The sequence below is a fragment of the Triturus cristatus genome, chromosome 5_2 (assembly GCF_964204655.1).
Source record: "Triturus cristatus chromosome 5_2, aTriCri1.1, whole genome shotgun sequence".
Lineage (NCBI taxonomy): Eukaryota > Metazoa > Chordata > Amphibia > Caudata > Salamandridae > Triturus > Triturus cristatus.
In genome coordinates, this window is record NC_140588.1 from 44,518,301 (window position 1) to 44,536,842 (window position 18,542).

Here is an 18,542-nt window from a genome sequence, read left to right on the forward strand (position 1 = left end):
CAGGTAAAGGTGTTTTTTTTTTTTAATGTGAAGCTCCATGGCAACAATGAAAGCGTCAGACTCTTACAAGCCCATAGCGTAACTTGCGGAATGTTTTTCTTCCCAAAGTACACAGGCATCAGACAGGCAGTGCTTGCGCTTTTGTCACTCTTAGATTTCGCGGTGTATATTCCGGGAGTAGTGTTTAAAGCAAGAGTTCGCTTACCAAATTCGTTCCTGCTTCACAACATAGAGATTAGAGATGGGCACGATGGTGCTAGTTTGCATTGTGTTCCTATAACCCTTTTGATAAGAAGCAACAAAATGGCTGCCTGGCGTCGCGTTGTGTAATTTCACGTTGCACGATGACGCGCTCTGAGAGGGTTGCTGTGCCAACGCAGTGCTCCTTGGCAACAATGAGAGACTTCCTCGAGACGCTGCTTCCTAGCAATGCACGGTGCAGGAATAGCGTGTGCGGAGACAGGCGCGCGCAGCTTGAAACTGCCTAACAACCTACGGTGCAGGAATGGCGCAGAAACTGACTCACAGTTATGGCGAGTGACGTCAGAAGTGCCTCCGACAAATTTCTCCAGGTTTCTGTACTTCTGCTCCATCGGAATTTGTACCAGAGGATGACAGCAGCTGGGATCGGAAACGTGGGCTACTCTTTCCTTTCCTGTACTTTTTTTTTTTAACGGTTTCTTGCAGCAATGAGTTTATGGCCACTGCTCGCAATTGATTTCTTTGCGCTTCTTTAGTTTGTCTTGTTATGACAGCAACAGATAAAAACTTGCAGTAGTTTCCAATTTCTTTTACCTTGCTTCGTGCTGCAGTCTTGGGTTCTTGGTGTGAGGTGCTGCCAGAGATCAGCAATTGACTCACAGTTTGGACAGGTATTCGCTTCTTCTTTTCTTAGTTTCGTTTCTTTAGAGTTAATCTTCTGTTTTCACACATTTTCTAAAATTTCTAGCTACTTGTAGCCACGTTACTGGCAGTAAATAGGTGACTGCCTGGGGTTCTTAGTGCGAGGTGCTGCCAGGGATCAGTAATTGACTCACGGTTGGTGAAAGTAGACTTTTCTTTTCTTGGTCTTGTTTCTTTTGACTTTCGCCGTGTTTGTCTGGTTTCTTGTTTCTTTGATCACGTTACTGGCAGCAGATAGGTGGACTGCAGATCTGGAATCTCCTTTGTCCTCTCCCGGTACTGATTCTAGGGCACTCCGACCCCTTCCGGTCCTGGGACCTCCTTTGTCCTCGCCCGGTCCTGGTTCTACTGGTCCTGGGACTTCTTTTGTCCTCTCTGGGTCCTGGTGCTGGGACATCCCTTGTCCCCTTCTAGTTCCGCCGGTCCTGGGACTTCCTTTGTCCTCTCCCGGTCCTGGTTTTGGGACATCCTTAGTTCCCTTCTAGTTCTGCTGGGATTACATTTGTCATCTCCCGGTCTTGGTTCTGGACTCACTCCCTCAGTCCTTCATTTTGAATTTGATTTGGAGTTTGAGTCCCAGTTCTTTTTTTCAAATTAGGTGCACCTTTTGCTTGCAATATTTTCTCCAGATAAATATTGAAATACCAATTGCCACTTTCCAATTTTTCAGTTGCATTTCCTCTCCAGAGATACAGTCTTTCTATACCTTTGCACGGTGGCATCTCTTTTTATAACTTTAAGTTTGATTTTTCCTTTCGTCTGCCACACTTGCCTCCAAGCTATTCTGTCAAACACTGGAATCAGATGAAACCCTCTCTCCAGAAGGTGGGTGCCTAAAAGGCTTTTCCGATTTATTTTCCATTACGCTTTGTATGTTTTTATTTTTATTTTTTTAGAACATTGTCTATTTTCCTTGCACCGTCAATATGAATTAGTTCAGATGCAAATTACATTTTCTTTGCTGGTAACAGACTCTTCTACTAATTAAAAATTCGAGGAAGCTGCATGGAAAATATGAGGTCACATCACACATACTGTAAAACTCCACAAGATGACAGTATTGTCAAGAGTTTCTCTCAGTTAGTGACTTTAAATACACTTACGAGTGCGGTTCAAGCTCCAAGGATAGAGCTTTTGATTTACCCGAAATTATACTTTAAGAAGTCAAATCCCTTGCACTCATGATGAAACAACTGGGAGCTCTCATTTTCCTTTATGTGCACAATTGATGATGTAAAGTTTAATCACAACTTCATACCAGCGTGATTGCGAACTGGACAGTGTTGCCAATGTACAATGTAAGACTCATTTACAAAAATACACACAAATCATACCGACAGTGCTTGCGCTTCTGTCTCTCTTGGATTTGGATGACAACTATTCGGTGAGGCTTATTTAAAAACATGCGCTCACTTACCAGCATCGAGTCCGGAAACAAACACAAAGGCATGTGAGGAAAAACACGGGGCAGGTATCTTCAGATCCTCATTCCGGTAACCATGGGAAGGTAAAAACAAGATGGTTGCCTGACGTTGCGCGACGTTGCGCAATGACGTGTTAAAAGTCCTTCTCAGGTCAGAGGTTGAATGCTATGGTGCTAGTGACGTAGCACTGAGAACATGCTGGTCCTACCCTAGTATACCAGAAAACTCTATGACGTCATCAGTGCAAGGATGACCGCGCCCCAAAAGGACCACTCGGCTCAAAACGGTAAGAGAAACCGAGTGAGACAGTTCAGGAAAAAATAATCAGAGGAGTAAAAAGTTTCTCACCTTGGACTGTGCAGAGACGTCTAATGGTATCGGAAGGCAAGTTTTCGAGTTCCAGGTTTGTTTTCCTCTTGGTTCGTGCTACAGTTGGGAGGCAGACGGTCTTTGGGTTAAAGTTATTTTTTTGATACTTTTTTTTTATACTTGTGGCAGATTTCTTTTCAGATTGGTTTCCCTAACAATTGGTTTCTTCTATTTCTTTCTCCTTTTTGATTGTAAATCTCTTGTTTAGAGCAGCAAATGAGGCAAGTGACATTAAAGGTAATTTACTTTGATCTCGCTCGTTTCTGAGATCAAACACTTCCTTTGTTCCGGTTAGTGGCAGCAGATGGATCGATACTCACTAAGAAACGGCGATTTAGCCCCTAGATTGATTCACCGTTGTGGTACTTGTGGCTGATTTCTTTTGGTTTCAAAATCCTTTTCTTCTTGTTTTTAATTGCAGTTGGGTGAGATGCAATCTTAGGTTCTTTGTGCGAGGTGTTGCTCAAAGCTGTGCTGTTCTTCTTGGTCTTCTTCCCTGGTCTGGTCAGCTAGATCGTCGCCAAATGTTGTAAGTAAATAACAGGATACTTCCACTTAAGTTACATGTAGGTTTATTCAAGACACAGCTGAGCGCACACCTCGCCAGCTGACCAGACCATCAACTGACAAGAGTAGAACACTCTGGTACAAGTTAGAACACTCACAGGTATTCTGGGAGGCTAAGGAGGTAAGAACACTAAGGAAGGGCTAATGACCACTGTCAGCCATATTACATGAAGAATCAATATACAACACAGACGCAAGAAACCTCACAGTAATCCTGTGAGGAAAGTGACACATGATGAAAGGGAAGCCCCGATAGCAACAGTGCATTTAATATATGCAAATGTCCGGGTGGACATGGAAGATGCGTTTGACCCTCTGGGTGGCATTTCTTATTTGTAGTACTGAAAGACATGGAAGTTGGTGCTTAAATGATGCACGGATCTCTTTGCTGGACACTAAAGCAGCTGTGAGGGCCCGCTATAGATGGTGTGATGATGTTGTTTGCAACAGCCATGGTACCTTTTGATAGTGTGATTTGGAAGATTGACTGTGATCTGTGTAAAAATACTGCTGGCACAACATACGTAATATCATTAATATGCAGATGATTGAGAGATGAGAGACGTAGACATAGAGCTGGGCTCAGCAACAGGCACAATGCAATTATTTGATAGAGTGTCCAGGCTGAAAATTAAATGGGTTATTATCTCATGTTAAGGCAACTCTTGTTATGTCTAATGGGTGGAATAGTTTCACCATAGAAACTGAAATGCCAGCTTCCTACCAGCAAAAGTATCATCATTTTGACAAATCACATTTCTGCATTTCAAAACATCATATAACCCGACCATCTTACCACTATCTCATTACATGAATATTGATTTACCGCTTCTGACCTAATGTCACCGGAGGTATCAGAACAAACTAGCAACATAAACAACAAAAAGGAGTCATGAATTAATGCAATACAGTGTGCTAGCAGAAAAAGCCTTGGAAAGTAACAAAGGCTTACTCCAGCGAGTTCTTCAAGAATAAATAACATATCATACACAATAAATCGTGCCCTTTTTGCTGCATGTGATGTCAAATGATCGATAAAAACACACAATGATGTTTATAAAGTCAGCAGCCATATTTACAAAGATTGAGTCGAGGGCTAGCCGAGACCTATCTAGCATTGGGCCAGTTTTACTCATCACAACTTTTCTTGTCTGTTGAAAATGAATCATATTATTACATGCATATAAAACTCCAACAATAGTGCTTAGACTGTTGTATGGTAGACTTAAATAGGATCTGATTGACAGCTGATAATTAGGATATCGAGCACCTGATTGAAAGCTTATTATTACCTAGCAGCACAGCGTCCATAAGTTGCCTAGTGGCTCTCTGGAACTCCGACCGAGAAAACCTAGGTGAATCTACTAGAATTGGGAGGTAGATCAATGGATGGGTCACTGTTAGGATTGAGGCCAGCAAGTGGAATAGCACCTAGGCTGCTGCAAGTGACTAAAAACTGTTATTCTAGATTTTCAAAGCAAAGGAACACTTAAGTTGCAGATACCCATAAATTGCTGCTCCATTGTCTCTTTGTGTCAGATGAAGTCACCCGATTAGTTTTAACCACTATTTGGCACAGAGCTGGAATTGCAACACCAAGCACATTTTCTTTAGGTGGGAATGATGAGACCTGTTATACTGTTCATGTTTAGAATTCATGTTCAAAGTTTCAGAGAGCCACTAGGCAACTCATTGAAACTGTGCTGCTAGGTAATAAAGCTTTCGATCATGTGCCCAATGTACTATTTATCAGCTGTCAATCCAGACCCTCCATAAACCTGCAAAAATGGTCCAACAAGCGCCTCAACCCAATGGCAGTCCTGGATATAAGGACGGTATCATCTGCATATGATCCCCAACATTGGGACAATCCGTACTGAGCTTTAAAAGATCTGCCTCCAAACCATTGAGATATATTGAAGAAAAGGAGCAGGGCCAGGACACAACCCTGGCGCACTGCCCTGGCAAATTTTAAAGTGGTTGTTGTTTCCCCCCCAACCGCACCTCACACTAGCCGTGACTTCATTGTGAAGTTTTCTGAGGAAGTTGATGGGTCAACCCCCATGTCGGACATGATGCTCCACACCTTGGCCTTGTTGACAGAGTCAAAAGAGGAGCTCAAGTCCATGAATACCAGGTAGAGGTTGCCCTTTTTGGCCAGAGTGTATTTAATAATTCAAAGGTACAAATTAAGGGACTGTTCAACCGTTCCTAGACCAGGTTGAAAGCTGAATTGGCGCTCCAAAAGAACATTGCGTTCTCTGGCCCAAGACTACAGGCAGTCCAACAAGACACACCCCATAAGTTTACCCATTGAATAATTCAAAGAGGTGGGGCAATAACATTGTGGATCTCCACTGGTGCCTTTCTTAAAGATAGGTAAGATAACTGCATGGGATCAGGTCTTCGGGGGGCCTACAGTTAGGACAACATTGAAAACATTGGTCAAAGGTGAAGCCCACAGTGCGAGGTTGGACTTGAATAGGTCAGAGGAGATCCCGTCTGAGCCAGGAGCTCTTACCGCCTTGCAGCTGATCAGCACCTGCAAAACCTCATTCAACTCAATCTCTGGAATGAGATGGGCTGCAGCCAGGAGCCGAGAAGGCAAGGGAGAGCCTTTCCCCACGGGGAAATTATCCTCTGCGTCAGAGACAGCATAGAGATTCATGAAATAGAAAACCCTAATCTCAGAAGGGATCACAGTGTCAGGACCCATATTCCTAGTGTTCTAAAAATAGTTGTGGTTTACTGTCAGCCAGAAGGCCTTACTGTCTCTAAGCTCACTGGCCTGTAATAAAGCTTCCTCTTTAATGGCATTCTGCCTAGCTCTGAAAGTTTTCTTATATACAGGCCAGTGAGCTTCGAGACAGTAAGGCCTTCTGACTGACTATAGTGTAGTTCCTATTTCCCTAATAGGCTCTGTGCATTGGAATAATATACCCTATAGGTTTGGCATAGGGCTGAGGTCCGTATGCCCCTATCGAGTATATTAAACTTAATTACTTTGTGCCAGCTAACTCATAGACCACTAGAAACTCCTTGTAAACAAGAAGGGGGTGGTTTCTGGCAACCGCATAAACATGACAACTTTGTTTCCCTTTAGAATCGGAACGCTCTCAGAATCGTGGAAACAACAGATAAGTTTCACTCAGCTAATCGTGCATGGTTAGTTTCTTCAGAGCTACACAGAAAGAATAGACAGACGTTTCAATAAAAGGATTTATTGAACAGTCTTGTGTCTCGTGTAAGAGATATGAGCTGTTACAATCGTAAGACAGTATGCAAGATAGATTATGTACAGCGTAAGCAGTAGAAAGAAATAATACGGCACTAGAATTATCTTTTAGCAATGACACATATTCATATCCATAAATAACACAAGCTAAAATTGTGAGTACTCACAAGATGCTTCTCTAACTAGTTCTACCCCAGTGTACCTAACCTAAGTAGTACAAGGTAAGAAGTAGGTGATGTATGTTATGCTATAGTCTGGTATGCCAAGAGTCCCTCTGGGTTCTAGTCAGCTCCATACCTTGAGAATGAGAGAGGTGGGAATCTCTTTCTGGGTCTCGAACTCTAACACCCTGCGAAGGGAGTCAGAACACTGGAAGCTGGATTCTCTGCGAGCAGGGATTACAGCGCCTCTTGTCAGTGCGTCAGGCCGGGACACGGGCTCCTCTAAAGTCGAGGTCTTCTCCTACTTGCTTGGGCAAGGAAAGGTATATTTATACCTGGTAGGTCCCTTGGAATGTTAGCATTGATGTAAAATCGGGCAGAGGAAGACGTCAGGAATGAACCCTTAAGGAATAACGGTTCATGCATAATAAATGAGTTCCTGGAGAAATCAATAATCCTGGGCTTGGGAAACTCCCAAGAGCTTAAGGGTCTGGTTTCTAAGAACTCGTTGTGACGTTGGGGTGGACGGATGTAGGTGACCATGCCTGTATTTGGATAGCCTGGCTAATGCCTAAATAAGGACTGGGATCTTATGCCTATATAAGGGCAATGCGAATTGTGCCTATATAAGGACATGCCTCAGGAAAACCTAAATGCGGACACCTAAAGCGTAATGCAACATGACAGTAAACCGCAACTATTTTGAGAACACTAAGAATATGGGTCCTGACACTGTGATCCTTCTGAGATTTGGGTTCCTGTTTCCTAAATCTCTATGCTGATCTCTATGAAGAGAGGTATCCATTTATGTATAAACATTGTGATAGGGGGTGGTACAAGAATGAAGATGAAATGACACCTCTGAGTACAACAAACTTTTTCTGGATAGAATCGACTGAGTGTGAAAGTGCGCAATGTTTTACGGAGGTGTTTGCAGGTTGGGGAGGGAGAAGAACACCCACAGTTCCCTAAAAGTGAAGTAGAAGTGCGCTCAAAAACTATGTGTACGGTCTCTTTCTATCGAGAGAATAATGCTCTGGTCTCACTCGTGGGCTGACACAAATTAATCTGTCCATTCTACTTATATTGTTATTAACAAAATATGGTTCATGTTATGCTGACAATAATTGTAACCATTACTCAACAATGGGGGAACCCAGAAAAAAAAGAAGAACCTGGGTATGGAATAGTACAAAAATAATTTGGTCCATACGGGATTATCAAACATTAATAGGACCCAAAATTTCAAAACACAGACACTCAAAATAATGCAAAAATGTTGAATTGTATCGTAATTTTGATCATAGATAAAGATTTACTTTTTTCATCATAACTTTGATCATAAATACATTTATATGATTATAATTTTGAAGTAGAGTTGCTCAAAAAAGAGAAAGGTGATTGTAAAGAGTGCTCGTGAAAAAGATCAAGTGAAAGGCAAGGGATTTTTTCATGAAATCAATATATACAAATTAATACCCAATCGACCTGTCCGGGAACTTCCTTCTCCTACGAATTAGTGATGTCTTCCTTAGTACACTCTATGTTTAAAGCAAAGGTAAGATGAGAATCGTAACTCCAGTACAGGTGAGAAAAATGTGTTGATGTTTCGACCCCAAATGGAAGGTAGGCCAATTAACTCCTTGAGGGGGGGGTCTTCATCAGGACTTATAATGAGCAACATGTGTAAACAAATGAAAAGGGGGGGTTCTAATCGATTCCCAAAACTTTAAAAATGTCAGTTACAGTTTAAGTGCCACTTGCCAGCGAGGCTGCCTCCGAACACTGAAGTGCCCTGGCACAAGTTGCGGTGAGTACACCACATACACAAGGTGGGCACTGTGCAATACCACATGGTAGGCATACACCTTTTGGTGCACAAGGTTTAAATTCTTAAGATGTATTAGTCTTCAAGGGCAGTCCACTGTGCCTAGCAGCACTTTTGGCGCTCTAGACAAGGAACATGAAGCAGCTTTGGAGAAGTGGCCTTGCCTACTTGCCCCAAACTAGTATAGTAGGTTCCGGGCCAGTGCAATGCCGACAGCAATCAGCGGGTGCTGGTGTGATACAGTGGTAGGCATTCTTGCCACAGTGGTGCAGTGATGCAGCCTGCAGTGGAAGGTCACCACGAGCACAGTGTGGCAGGCAAGTGAGTGTGCCCAACACCCGCCACAGACTTTAATGCCTCTGGGCACAGGCCGGTAGAAAAAGCAAAGCGTGTGAATTTTTCCGCTGAGTTCTAATCCCAGCTTCCCAACTTGCCTTTATTGTGTGATCGTAATTATTTTCCTTCATCTTCCAGCATCGGTTTGCCTCTCAGGTGCTAAAGGAGTGCTTAGAAGCCCGTTAATGACCAGAATGAAGCAAAGTATAAAACAAACCTGCCAACCCCAAACCGAGCTCTAAGCTTCCTTACGATAAAAGGGCAGAAGTCAGACACAAACAGAACTCTGTCTGAGGCAGTGCACAAATCCATCTTCAACAAGGAGGGAGGGTGCATGCTGTTAGCAGACTCTCCCTTGATATAGTGGAGAAGTGTGGCTCAATGATTAGAGCGGCAGACCCTGACCAGGGTTCAATTCCCCGCCTTGGCGGGTCTTGGGCTCAAAAATTCCACGGACCTGATAATTCTCGCCTCGGTGCCTATTCCAATCATGGAGTCCCACTCTGCAGCTCTGGGCAATAGCTTGCTTAATCTCCACAACGGCCCCCACAATGCTAAGGATGCCTGGCCTCCACCTTGGGGGTGCCCAGGAGTGGACGCCTCACAGGGAAAGCCAGGATGGGTTCCACAGCAGTATTCGTACAAGCGCCTTGAGACCCTTGCGGGTGAGTAGTGCGCTATACAAGTATCAATTTACATTTACATTTACATATAGTGGCCTGGAAAGGCTGGAGCTCAGCGGTTGCTTTATCCCTAATCGGTAAGTGGAAATGTCGAACTTAACATTTCCGCAGTTCAGTTTCTTTATCGTCACACAGATCAATCCCGTTCTGTGCTCTTTGAGACTGTGCGATGCAGAACTCGCCCAGACATGTCTGCTCAGTACCGGCAGACGCTTGAAGGGTCTGTGAATCAAGAAAGATGCACTTCTATGTACGATTGTTTTGCGACTGCAATTGCAGTCGCAAAACACTCGCAGTTTACCACCTACTTTAAGTAGGTGGTAATCCACTCGCAAACGGGAAGGGGACCCCTTCCCCTTTGTGACTGGCAGCGAAAATATAGTTTTAAGATCAGACAGTGGTCCCACGGACCCCTGCCTACTCTTAAATGAAACAGAAATGTTTCATTTTTCTTTTTAAAATGCATCCCCTTTTCCTTTAAGGAAAACAGGATGCATTTTAAAAAACTGTGTTATTTAAAAAGCAGTCACAGACATGGTGTTCTGCTGACCCCAACAGGCCACCATCCCTGTGAGTGTTTGCCATTCCAAATGGGGTCGCAAATTGAGACCGGCCTCATGTCTGAGACACTGTTGTATATTCCATTTTGCGAGTCACAAATTGCGAGTTGCAAAACGTCACAATTTGCAACTCGCAACACGAAATGAACGTCGATCTGGCCCACAGTCCCGAAAAAGTAACACATAAATCATGCCTGCGCAAGACACATGCATTATGCCTGAATCATAGTGGGTCAGGCTGTGAAGTCAAATCAGGCAGTAATCCAGGCAGGAATATTTATTTTGTAAAGCTATTGTGAATTCTGACCACGGGAGAAGTGATTTATAATCCCCGCCCTCTGAAATAAGTGCCTGTGCTGAGCACTGGAAACCACTGGCACAAATTAAGCAATGGTTGGCACATACCAGTTCCCGGTCTTTGGGGGATTGCTTAAGGGCCACCAGTAGTTGGCTGTGGGCCTTAGTAAAATCAGCATCAATCCACTTAACAAACTTCCTGTCACCTGATTTAGTTGGGACCACAAGAAGATCGTGGGCCAAACTACAGATCCTATTAAAGCTATTAAGAAGCTCTGGCGCCCACCCCTGTTTATTGTCAACTAGACACCCCATGAAATCGGGGAGTTAAGAGGCCACCAAGTTATTTAAAAAGGAATCTGCATCGACCTTAGACCAGCTTTTGATCACCCCTATATTCTTAAATGATAGGGGGCATGTATTACTCGAAATAGGCATCTTAGAGAAGAGAGAGGCATCAATAGAAAAAGTCAACAGCCCATGATTGCTAAGGGCTGAATCAGCAAAATGCTAATCCAGCACCCAATCCCTTAGTGTTTGTGAAAATAGAACAAAGTCAATGTGGCTGGGGTACCCCTTCCAACAAAGGGGGGCATAGCGACTGATACTGAGGTTAGAGAATCATAAGGAAAGATTAAATTGTATTTTGTCAGCAGAGTGTTAAATTCATCCCTGAGTGGGCAGTGGTCAAAATGGGAGACGGAGCCCCGGCATCATCTGTCAGTCCATGGACGTTAGCTGCAGAGTTCTGACAGAGTCACAAATTGAATCCCTCAGGAGTACAACCACATAGCTCCCTTGGATGTTACTTACACATTTGTCAATATCCAAGAGCAACATGCTGGCTAAGTCCTCCTTGGCAGTGTCAAAGACATTATTATAAACATTAATGAGTGACATTAGGGTTTTTGCCCACTGCAGCAGAATAAGCTGGTGATACACAGAGACACAGCTTGACCATCGGACCCAGGCAGGGAATGGCAAAGACACAAAGGGGATGAGGCCTCCCTTGGCCCTGCCCATGGTGCTTGGGATGGCTGGTGTAAAATATGTGGCAAAACCATCCATAAAGACAGTCAGTAAGCCATGCCTCTTGCAAACAAATAACAGCATAGCGGTCAACAAACGTATGCCAGACAGGGCCCCCCCCCCTATTTGCTTGCCAAGCCTGCCACGTTCCATGAGGCTACCATTAATGGAAAAAAAAACTGCTGCCACATACTAGAAATCCACTGCAACATTGCATTACGCAGGGGATACTTCATTATGTGAGTGCCCATCCTCCCAGTGCTAAAAAGGACATTCCATATGGAGAGATGGTACGTATGAGGAGTAATTGCAATGAGGATCACAAATTGAAACAACATATACCACAGAAATGACAAGATTAAAATTGAGAGGGTATGGTAATTACACATTGGAAGAGTCTGCTAAATGGATTGAAATAGGTAGTCTAGAGAACACATTACAGACTAAGGATCGAAAGAAGTATTCGAATAGACCCCCCCTTTGTCACCACCTACAGTAACAATATCATGGAGATTTATAAAATTCTAAGGAGACACCGAGATCTATCAAAAGGGGCGTCCGGTTTGGCGTCACTTATTACAAATAAACTGCCTGTGCTGTACAGATGTGGTCTTGCCATTGAGGAGATGGTTAGTCCGAGCTACACATTGACCCGAACTGAATCTAAAGACTGTTGGTTGGTTCTGCTTCAAGGCTTCTTCACTTGTGAAAATTGTTCAGTTTGCACTTTGGGTATTAATAAGATCGAGTGTCTCAGTTAAAATACACTTGGGAATTATGGGATCGGGCATTTTATAAATTGTCAGAGTAGTTTTGTTGTGTATGTGATCCACTGTAAATGTGAAAATATGTATGTAGGTAGCACTATACAACAGCTACTGATTGGAATACAAGAACATCGAAGAGCCTGTCTAAATAATGATGCAAGCTATCCTTTAGTGACACATAGATGTGTACGAGGTGCTATGACACCTGAGTTCACTTTTCATGGTATTGACATGGTTAAGATAGAATAAAGAGGTGGGGATAGACCTCTTCCTCCAAGACAACTTGCAGACAAATTAAAAAATGTCGGCTAAGAGCTGTGGAATTAGGTTTCAAAATAGATAAAGAGCTACATTATTTTCTGGAGTAAGTTTAGAACTAACTGCTGTAAGACTGAACATGATGTTAGAAAGAAAAAAAATGTTATGAGATATTGTAAAACACTATTTAGAATTTTGGGTAATATTTTTGTGATACTTATAGCTATTTTTTCGCTTGAGCATTGTATGTCTGTATGGTAAATAATGATGTTATGACCGCGTCTGTTGTCTTAAATGCGATGTTTTGAAGTTTATCAGGCATGAGTGTTTTTTTTGGTAAAAGAAGTTTGTATTGGGGGCGTGGCAAGATGGCGGCAAAGTAGCACCGTTTCTTTGGAGCTCCGCTCTCCAAGGCCGAGCAAGGCAACCATAGGGCATCACAGTGACCCTAATCCTGGCGAAAGTGCAGCCCTGTGGCCCAGGACACTAACCGGTAGAGTGTGAGCGAAAACGCCACCCGAGAGCTGCAGCTGCGATGCCGGGACTGCGGATCGGAGTTAAGGTCTAGACAACGTTGCGGCCACTGCGCCCGGCTACCGCCACAGGGGGTGCTTGGCTCAGCTGCGGAGACTACGGAGCGCAGCGCGACTGGTGTTCCAGCCGAGCCTTGGCGACCACAAGGAACTGTGCTGATACCCCCTGGGACGAGGAACCCTGGTGCCACGAGGAGCCCCTGATTGTATCCCGAGATTGACGGAGCAGCTGCTGGTGGGGGAGCCTAGCAACGGAGTCGGGGAGCTGGTGAAGATTCCGCATACAGCGCCTCCGCGGACAAGTAGAGGCAGCGACGAGAAGACGCTATTTCGAGGGGCTGAGGGGACAGCGACTAGCAGAGACAGCGTGACCAGTGCGGAGCGAGACGCCTCTGGAGGGGCTGGCGTTCCTGCGGCTTCCAGGGGTAGAAGCCTGAGCTAGGCCGAAAGGCTGAATCCGGAGCCCAAGGTGCCCAGCAGCTGCCGCTGATAAGGTCGGTCACGACTGCTCCAAGAGTTCATCACATCAGGTAGGCCGAGCCTGCTGGGGTTCGAGACTCACGCTGGTCATGCCGACTACCACGCTGGGCCCTGGGCGCTGTGGGTCGGCCTTCTCCCTGCCCCTGGGACTTACACTGCATAGCTGGGAGTTCCCTCTGAGCTGCCCTGTGGCTTGCATTGCTAGACCGTCAGCCCTCCTGCACTGCAGCCCACTGTTGAGCCCTAATTGGAACGTGGGGATCGAGGGGCATACGGTGCCATCTTGTCTGCAGCCTGGTGACCCTCAGCTGGAAGACGCTACCCCTTGGGTACAAGAGGTGGTCAGTGCCAGTGTGGAGGTGAGCAGAGGCCCTACAGGAGCTGGGGAGCAAACTTCATCCCATCCCTATATCCCTCAGGGGCAGGAATCACTCGTCAATGACTCCGGAGAAACAAAGGTCATTACTACACAGAACTCATCCGGTACCCCCCGGCTGCCCTGGTCCTTAGCACATCCGCACCTGCCCCATAGCAATGTCTACACAACAAGCTAAGAAGGACCGTACGCTTAAAGACCACCTTCAGAAACCAGGCGCTAAGAAAACGGGGGCCACGGTACTGAAAAACAACTGGCTCAGCCCTCTGAGACAGACCTGGACCCGGCTGGGGACCGCACCAACGATCCGATTACACCGGGCTTTATGGAGAAACTGTTTGGCGCTAAGGGAGGATTTGCAAGCTTGCGGCAGGAGGTAGCCTCGGACATCAAGCAGCCGAGGACGGATATTCAAGAAGTCGGGGACCGGTTGGACTCCCTAGAACGGAGCAGGGCTGCAGAGAAGAAGAAATCACAGAACAAGCCCAGGAATTAATAGATCTGCTGCAGCACAATGAGGAACTCTACATCAAGGTGGAGGATCTCGAAAACGGGTCGAGACGATCAAACATCCGTATTAAAGGCGTGCCACTTCAAGTGGATGGGGGCAAGCTGGAAGAGTGGGTAATCCGCTTTTTCTGTCATGTCGCACCAGCACTAGGAGTTGGGAGAGATCATCTTGGACCGCACTCACCACGCCGAGAGGCCGGCATCCGGTCCGGTACAACAGCATGATATCCTCACCTGTCTCCACTCCTATAGGCAGAAGGAGATCATCATGAGGGCCACCCGAGACAAGGCGACCGTGGAGGTTGAGAGTCTCCAGGTGGGGATCTTCCAAGATTACTCACCCCTCACTCTGCAACTCCGCAAAGCTCTGAAGCTGGCCATGACATATCTCCGAGAACAAAGTGTTCGCTACCGATAGAGACATCTGTTCAGACTATCCTTCATTTGCAATAAAGAGCTGTGAGTAGTGTGTACCATTAAAGAAGCCCAGGAAATCCTCAGAATCGACCTGAAGGAGGAAGGCGGCCTGGAGTCGCTAGAGGATGGCCCAAGCTCTAAGAGGCCACCTAAGTTGTACCGCAGACGGGGTCCAAGACGAGGGAACAGCGCAAAACCTTCTGAACAAGAACGCCAGAAAGAAAAGGAAGCTCCTCTGCGACAGATACAAAACCGCGAGGAAGATGGTGATCCTCTTAATGAGTGAACTTGATAGATGCTGATCCGGGGCCCGTGGGCTGAGACGGTAGTCAGACAGACCCAGGGTGAGTGAATTCGGCCTTGGTGGGGGGAGCCCAACCCCTCGGATGCGATGGCCGAATACAGGACACACGGACCCATGCATGATGGTGCGATCCAGTGCCGACAGATGGCAGATCATGCATTTCTCTTGACTCTTTTGTTCTATTTCTCTCTCCTCTCTCCTATTATTCTTCCCCCATTTCTGAAGTCAGAGGTCATTCCACGCTTAGGTAGATATATCTCCAGGGGTAAAGGATCACTCTTACCATGAAAAGGCTTGGGGTAAGCTGATCTATATTCTTTGGGGGCACCAATAGAGTGGGTGAATACAAGTCAACACCCAGCGCCCCTGACGGGACACTTTCGGTGGGATAGTTTCTCCTCCCAAGGCGAGCAAGTAAATCCACAAATACAGAATACACAGAGATCGCTGCATTTTGCACTGCGGGTGGCATGAAGGGGTGGGTGGGGGGGAGACACTGAGGCGGGAGTCTCGGACCACCTATTAGGTTTTACAGGAGGTCGGGGTTGGGAGGCAGTGCTCAGTCAAGCCTATTGCCACACACTTATGTTTTGCCATGGCTCATGCACCCACACCCCCCAATGACAGTTCTCAAAATTCATATCCTGAGCTTTAACGTCCGAGGTCTTAACTCACCCATTAAGCGGAGGGCACTCCTTGCTATGCTAAGGGATGCTAAATGCGATATCTGCCTCCTGCAAGAGACTTGTCTTGTGTGCGCTGACTGGAAACGTTTCAGATCAAAATGGTTTGACAGACAGAAGAGGGCGAGGATGGCCATCTTGCTAGCAACGCAATTTCAGGGGACCGTGCTGGGAGTACATGCAGATACACCGGGTAGGTTACTGGCACTGAGTGTATTGGTGGGAGATCATACATACATGATAACTTCTGTTTATAGCCCTAACGAACAACAAGAAACCTTCTTTTGGGACTCACTGAACACTAATCTTGAATCTCCAGACAAGGAATTGGTGGTTGGGGGCGACTTCAACCTGGCCCTAGACGCCGAGATGTATAGGTCGGTCCTCCACTTAGGGCACTCCCGATCCCTCTCAGAATCTATGTTACAGAGGCTGAGGGAGGTCGAGCTTGGGGACGCTTGGAGACACCTCCACCCAACGGCTCAAGAATACACCTTCTTTTCCGCGGCACACCAAACCTTTGCACGCATAGACCTGTTTCCGGACTTCCCCAAGGGTCACGAGGGCTACGGAGGATGATGCAATCGGGACAGCGGTGCTCTCGGATCACTCGCCGGTTTCCCTGGAGTTGCTTTTGCCCGGGGGTTCTCCTCGCCATAGAACGTGGAGGTTGAACCATAAATTTCTCACATACAATACTAACGTCATTGAGATACGTACTGCTATACAAACTTATCTAGCAATCAATGATGATGGTTCAGTTGCGATCCCCTTAGTGTGGGATGCACTGAAAGCCGTTTTGAGGGGCCAGGTTTGAAAAAAGAGAGGAGAGATGAATAGGAACAACTGGAGGAACAGATTAGGAAGCTGGAGGAGGGCCACCGCCGGACAGGGGAGATCCAAATGCGTTCTCTACTTAACACGACAAGGAAACAGCTAAGGGCCCTTGATTTTGATTGAGTACACCCTTCTACGCACCAGACAGTGCTACTACGAAGGGGGAATAAGGCTGGGAAACTCCCAGCACATCTGCTTCGAGCCCAGACAACCGCCCGCCGTATAATAGAGATTAGAATGAACGCGGAGTGATCCTTCGGTCGGATAGAGACATTGCGGCCGAATTTGAGTCCTTCTACTCCGCCCTCTATACAGTGGACCAACTAGATCAGTCAGCGGCCGCGAAATACACAGATGGTGCCCCGGTGTCCCCTCTCTCGTCCACAGATACAGCCAAGCTGGATGCGGGCATCCGCCCTGAGGAAGTCCTGTGGGAAAATACGGGTCTTACCCCTGGGAAAGCCCCGGATGAGGACAGCTTTTCGGTAGACTTCTACAAAGTCTTTGCGTAGGATCTTATTCCCCTCCTAACCCGTTTAATCAATGCGTTTAGCGCGACTGGGAGCTTGGCTCCGTTGATGTCAATGGCGTGAGTAATTGTGATGCCTAAACCAGGAAAGGATCCTCTAGACTGCGCGTCATACCGTCCTATATCCCTTCTAAATGTGGATCTGAAGATTTTTACCAGTAATCCAGTGGCACGCCTCGCTCCCCACATGCAAGGATTGGTAGACCCGTACCAGTCGGGGTTTATCCTGGAACCAAATTGCAGCGATGGTACCAGGCGACTTTGTCACCTTCTGGATAAAACTCAGCACACACAGGTATTCGTCCGCGTCCACTGGCCTTACCTGTGACAGGTCCTACACAGATTCGGCATTGGGGAGCGATACATGAAGTGGGTGAACTGCATATACAATAGACCAGAGGCCCAAATTAGAGTAAACCGAGTGGCCTCCCGTCCCTTCCAGATTAGCAGAGGCACTAGACAGGGGTGTCCACTCTCCCCCTTACTCTTTGCTCTCTATGTGGAGCCGTGTGCTGAACGAGTTAGGCTGCTTACTACAACTACTGGGATTCGGATGGGGGATAGGGAACATAAGATTTGCTTTACGCTGATGATGTAGTGCTCCTTCTCGCACAGCTGCTGCTCTTCCTGCCCCCCCTATTGACGGAGATTGAGGCATTTAGCGCTGTTTCGGTATTTAAATCAAATTACAGAAGACACAGGCCCTTAGCCTAACTCTTCCCAAGGCAGACCAGCACCAACTGGAGACACAATTCTCATTTGCATGGTCGGCCGGCGGCATTACGTACCTGGGGTTGCGGATTTTCCCCACGACTGAAAAGATTGCGCAGGTGAATTATTCAGGGATCCTAGCTAATGTACAAAGGGAACTCCTAGCATGGAAGAAACACACAATGTCATGGTTGGGTAGACTGGCTGCTATCAAAATGACTCTCTTACCTCGTATCTTATATATAATGCAGACGCTTCCGCTACATCCCCCGACTAAAATACTGGTGCAACTTCAGCAACTCATTGAGGGTTTCATATGAGGAGGGAAGAAGGCACGCATGGCTTGACACTTGACGTATCTTAGACAAGAGGACGGGGGACTTGGGGTCCCGCACCTAGGGTGATACTTTGAGGTAGTGCAATTATGCTATATGACGGAGTGGTATAAACTGGAGTCGGAAAAGCACTGATGTTTTATTGGCCGTGCTATCACAGGCATGCGTGTGATATGTTAAAATGTTAAGGACTTGAGGGCCAGAATTGGTTAATATGAAATGTATCTTAGTAGGAATTCTTAGTGTTATGTGGACTGGTGCGTTTGATTTTAATGAGGAGGCAATGCACTATTGAAAAATATTAGATTGTGTGTGCTCTTTTTTTGGTTTTCATGGATTTGAGCTGATTAGAATACTAGCATACGATAAATTGTGAATTGGTTGGTGCTTATGTCGTGATCTGAGGGTAA

The 18,542-nt window shown here is 46.1% G+C and overlaps 1 protein-coding gene across 3 annotated transcripts in view; it reads left to right on the plus strand.

Moving 5' to 3' along the window:
• Positions 1-18,542, plus strand: part of LOC146822634 (uncharacterized) — a 1,280,275-nt gene that overhangs the window by 24,306 nt on the left and 1,237,427 nt on the right. The window lies entirely within an intron of this gene.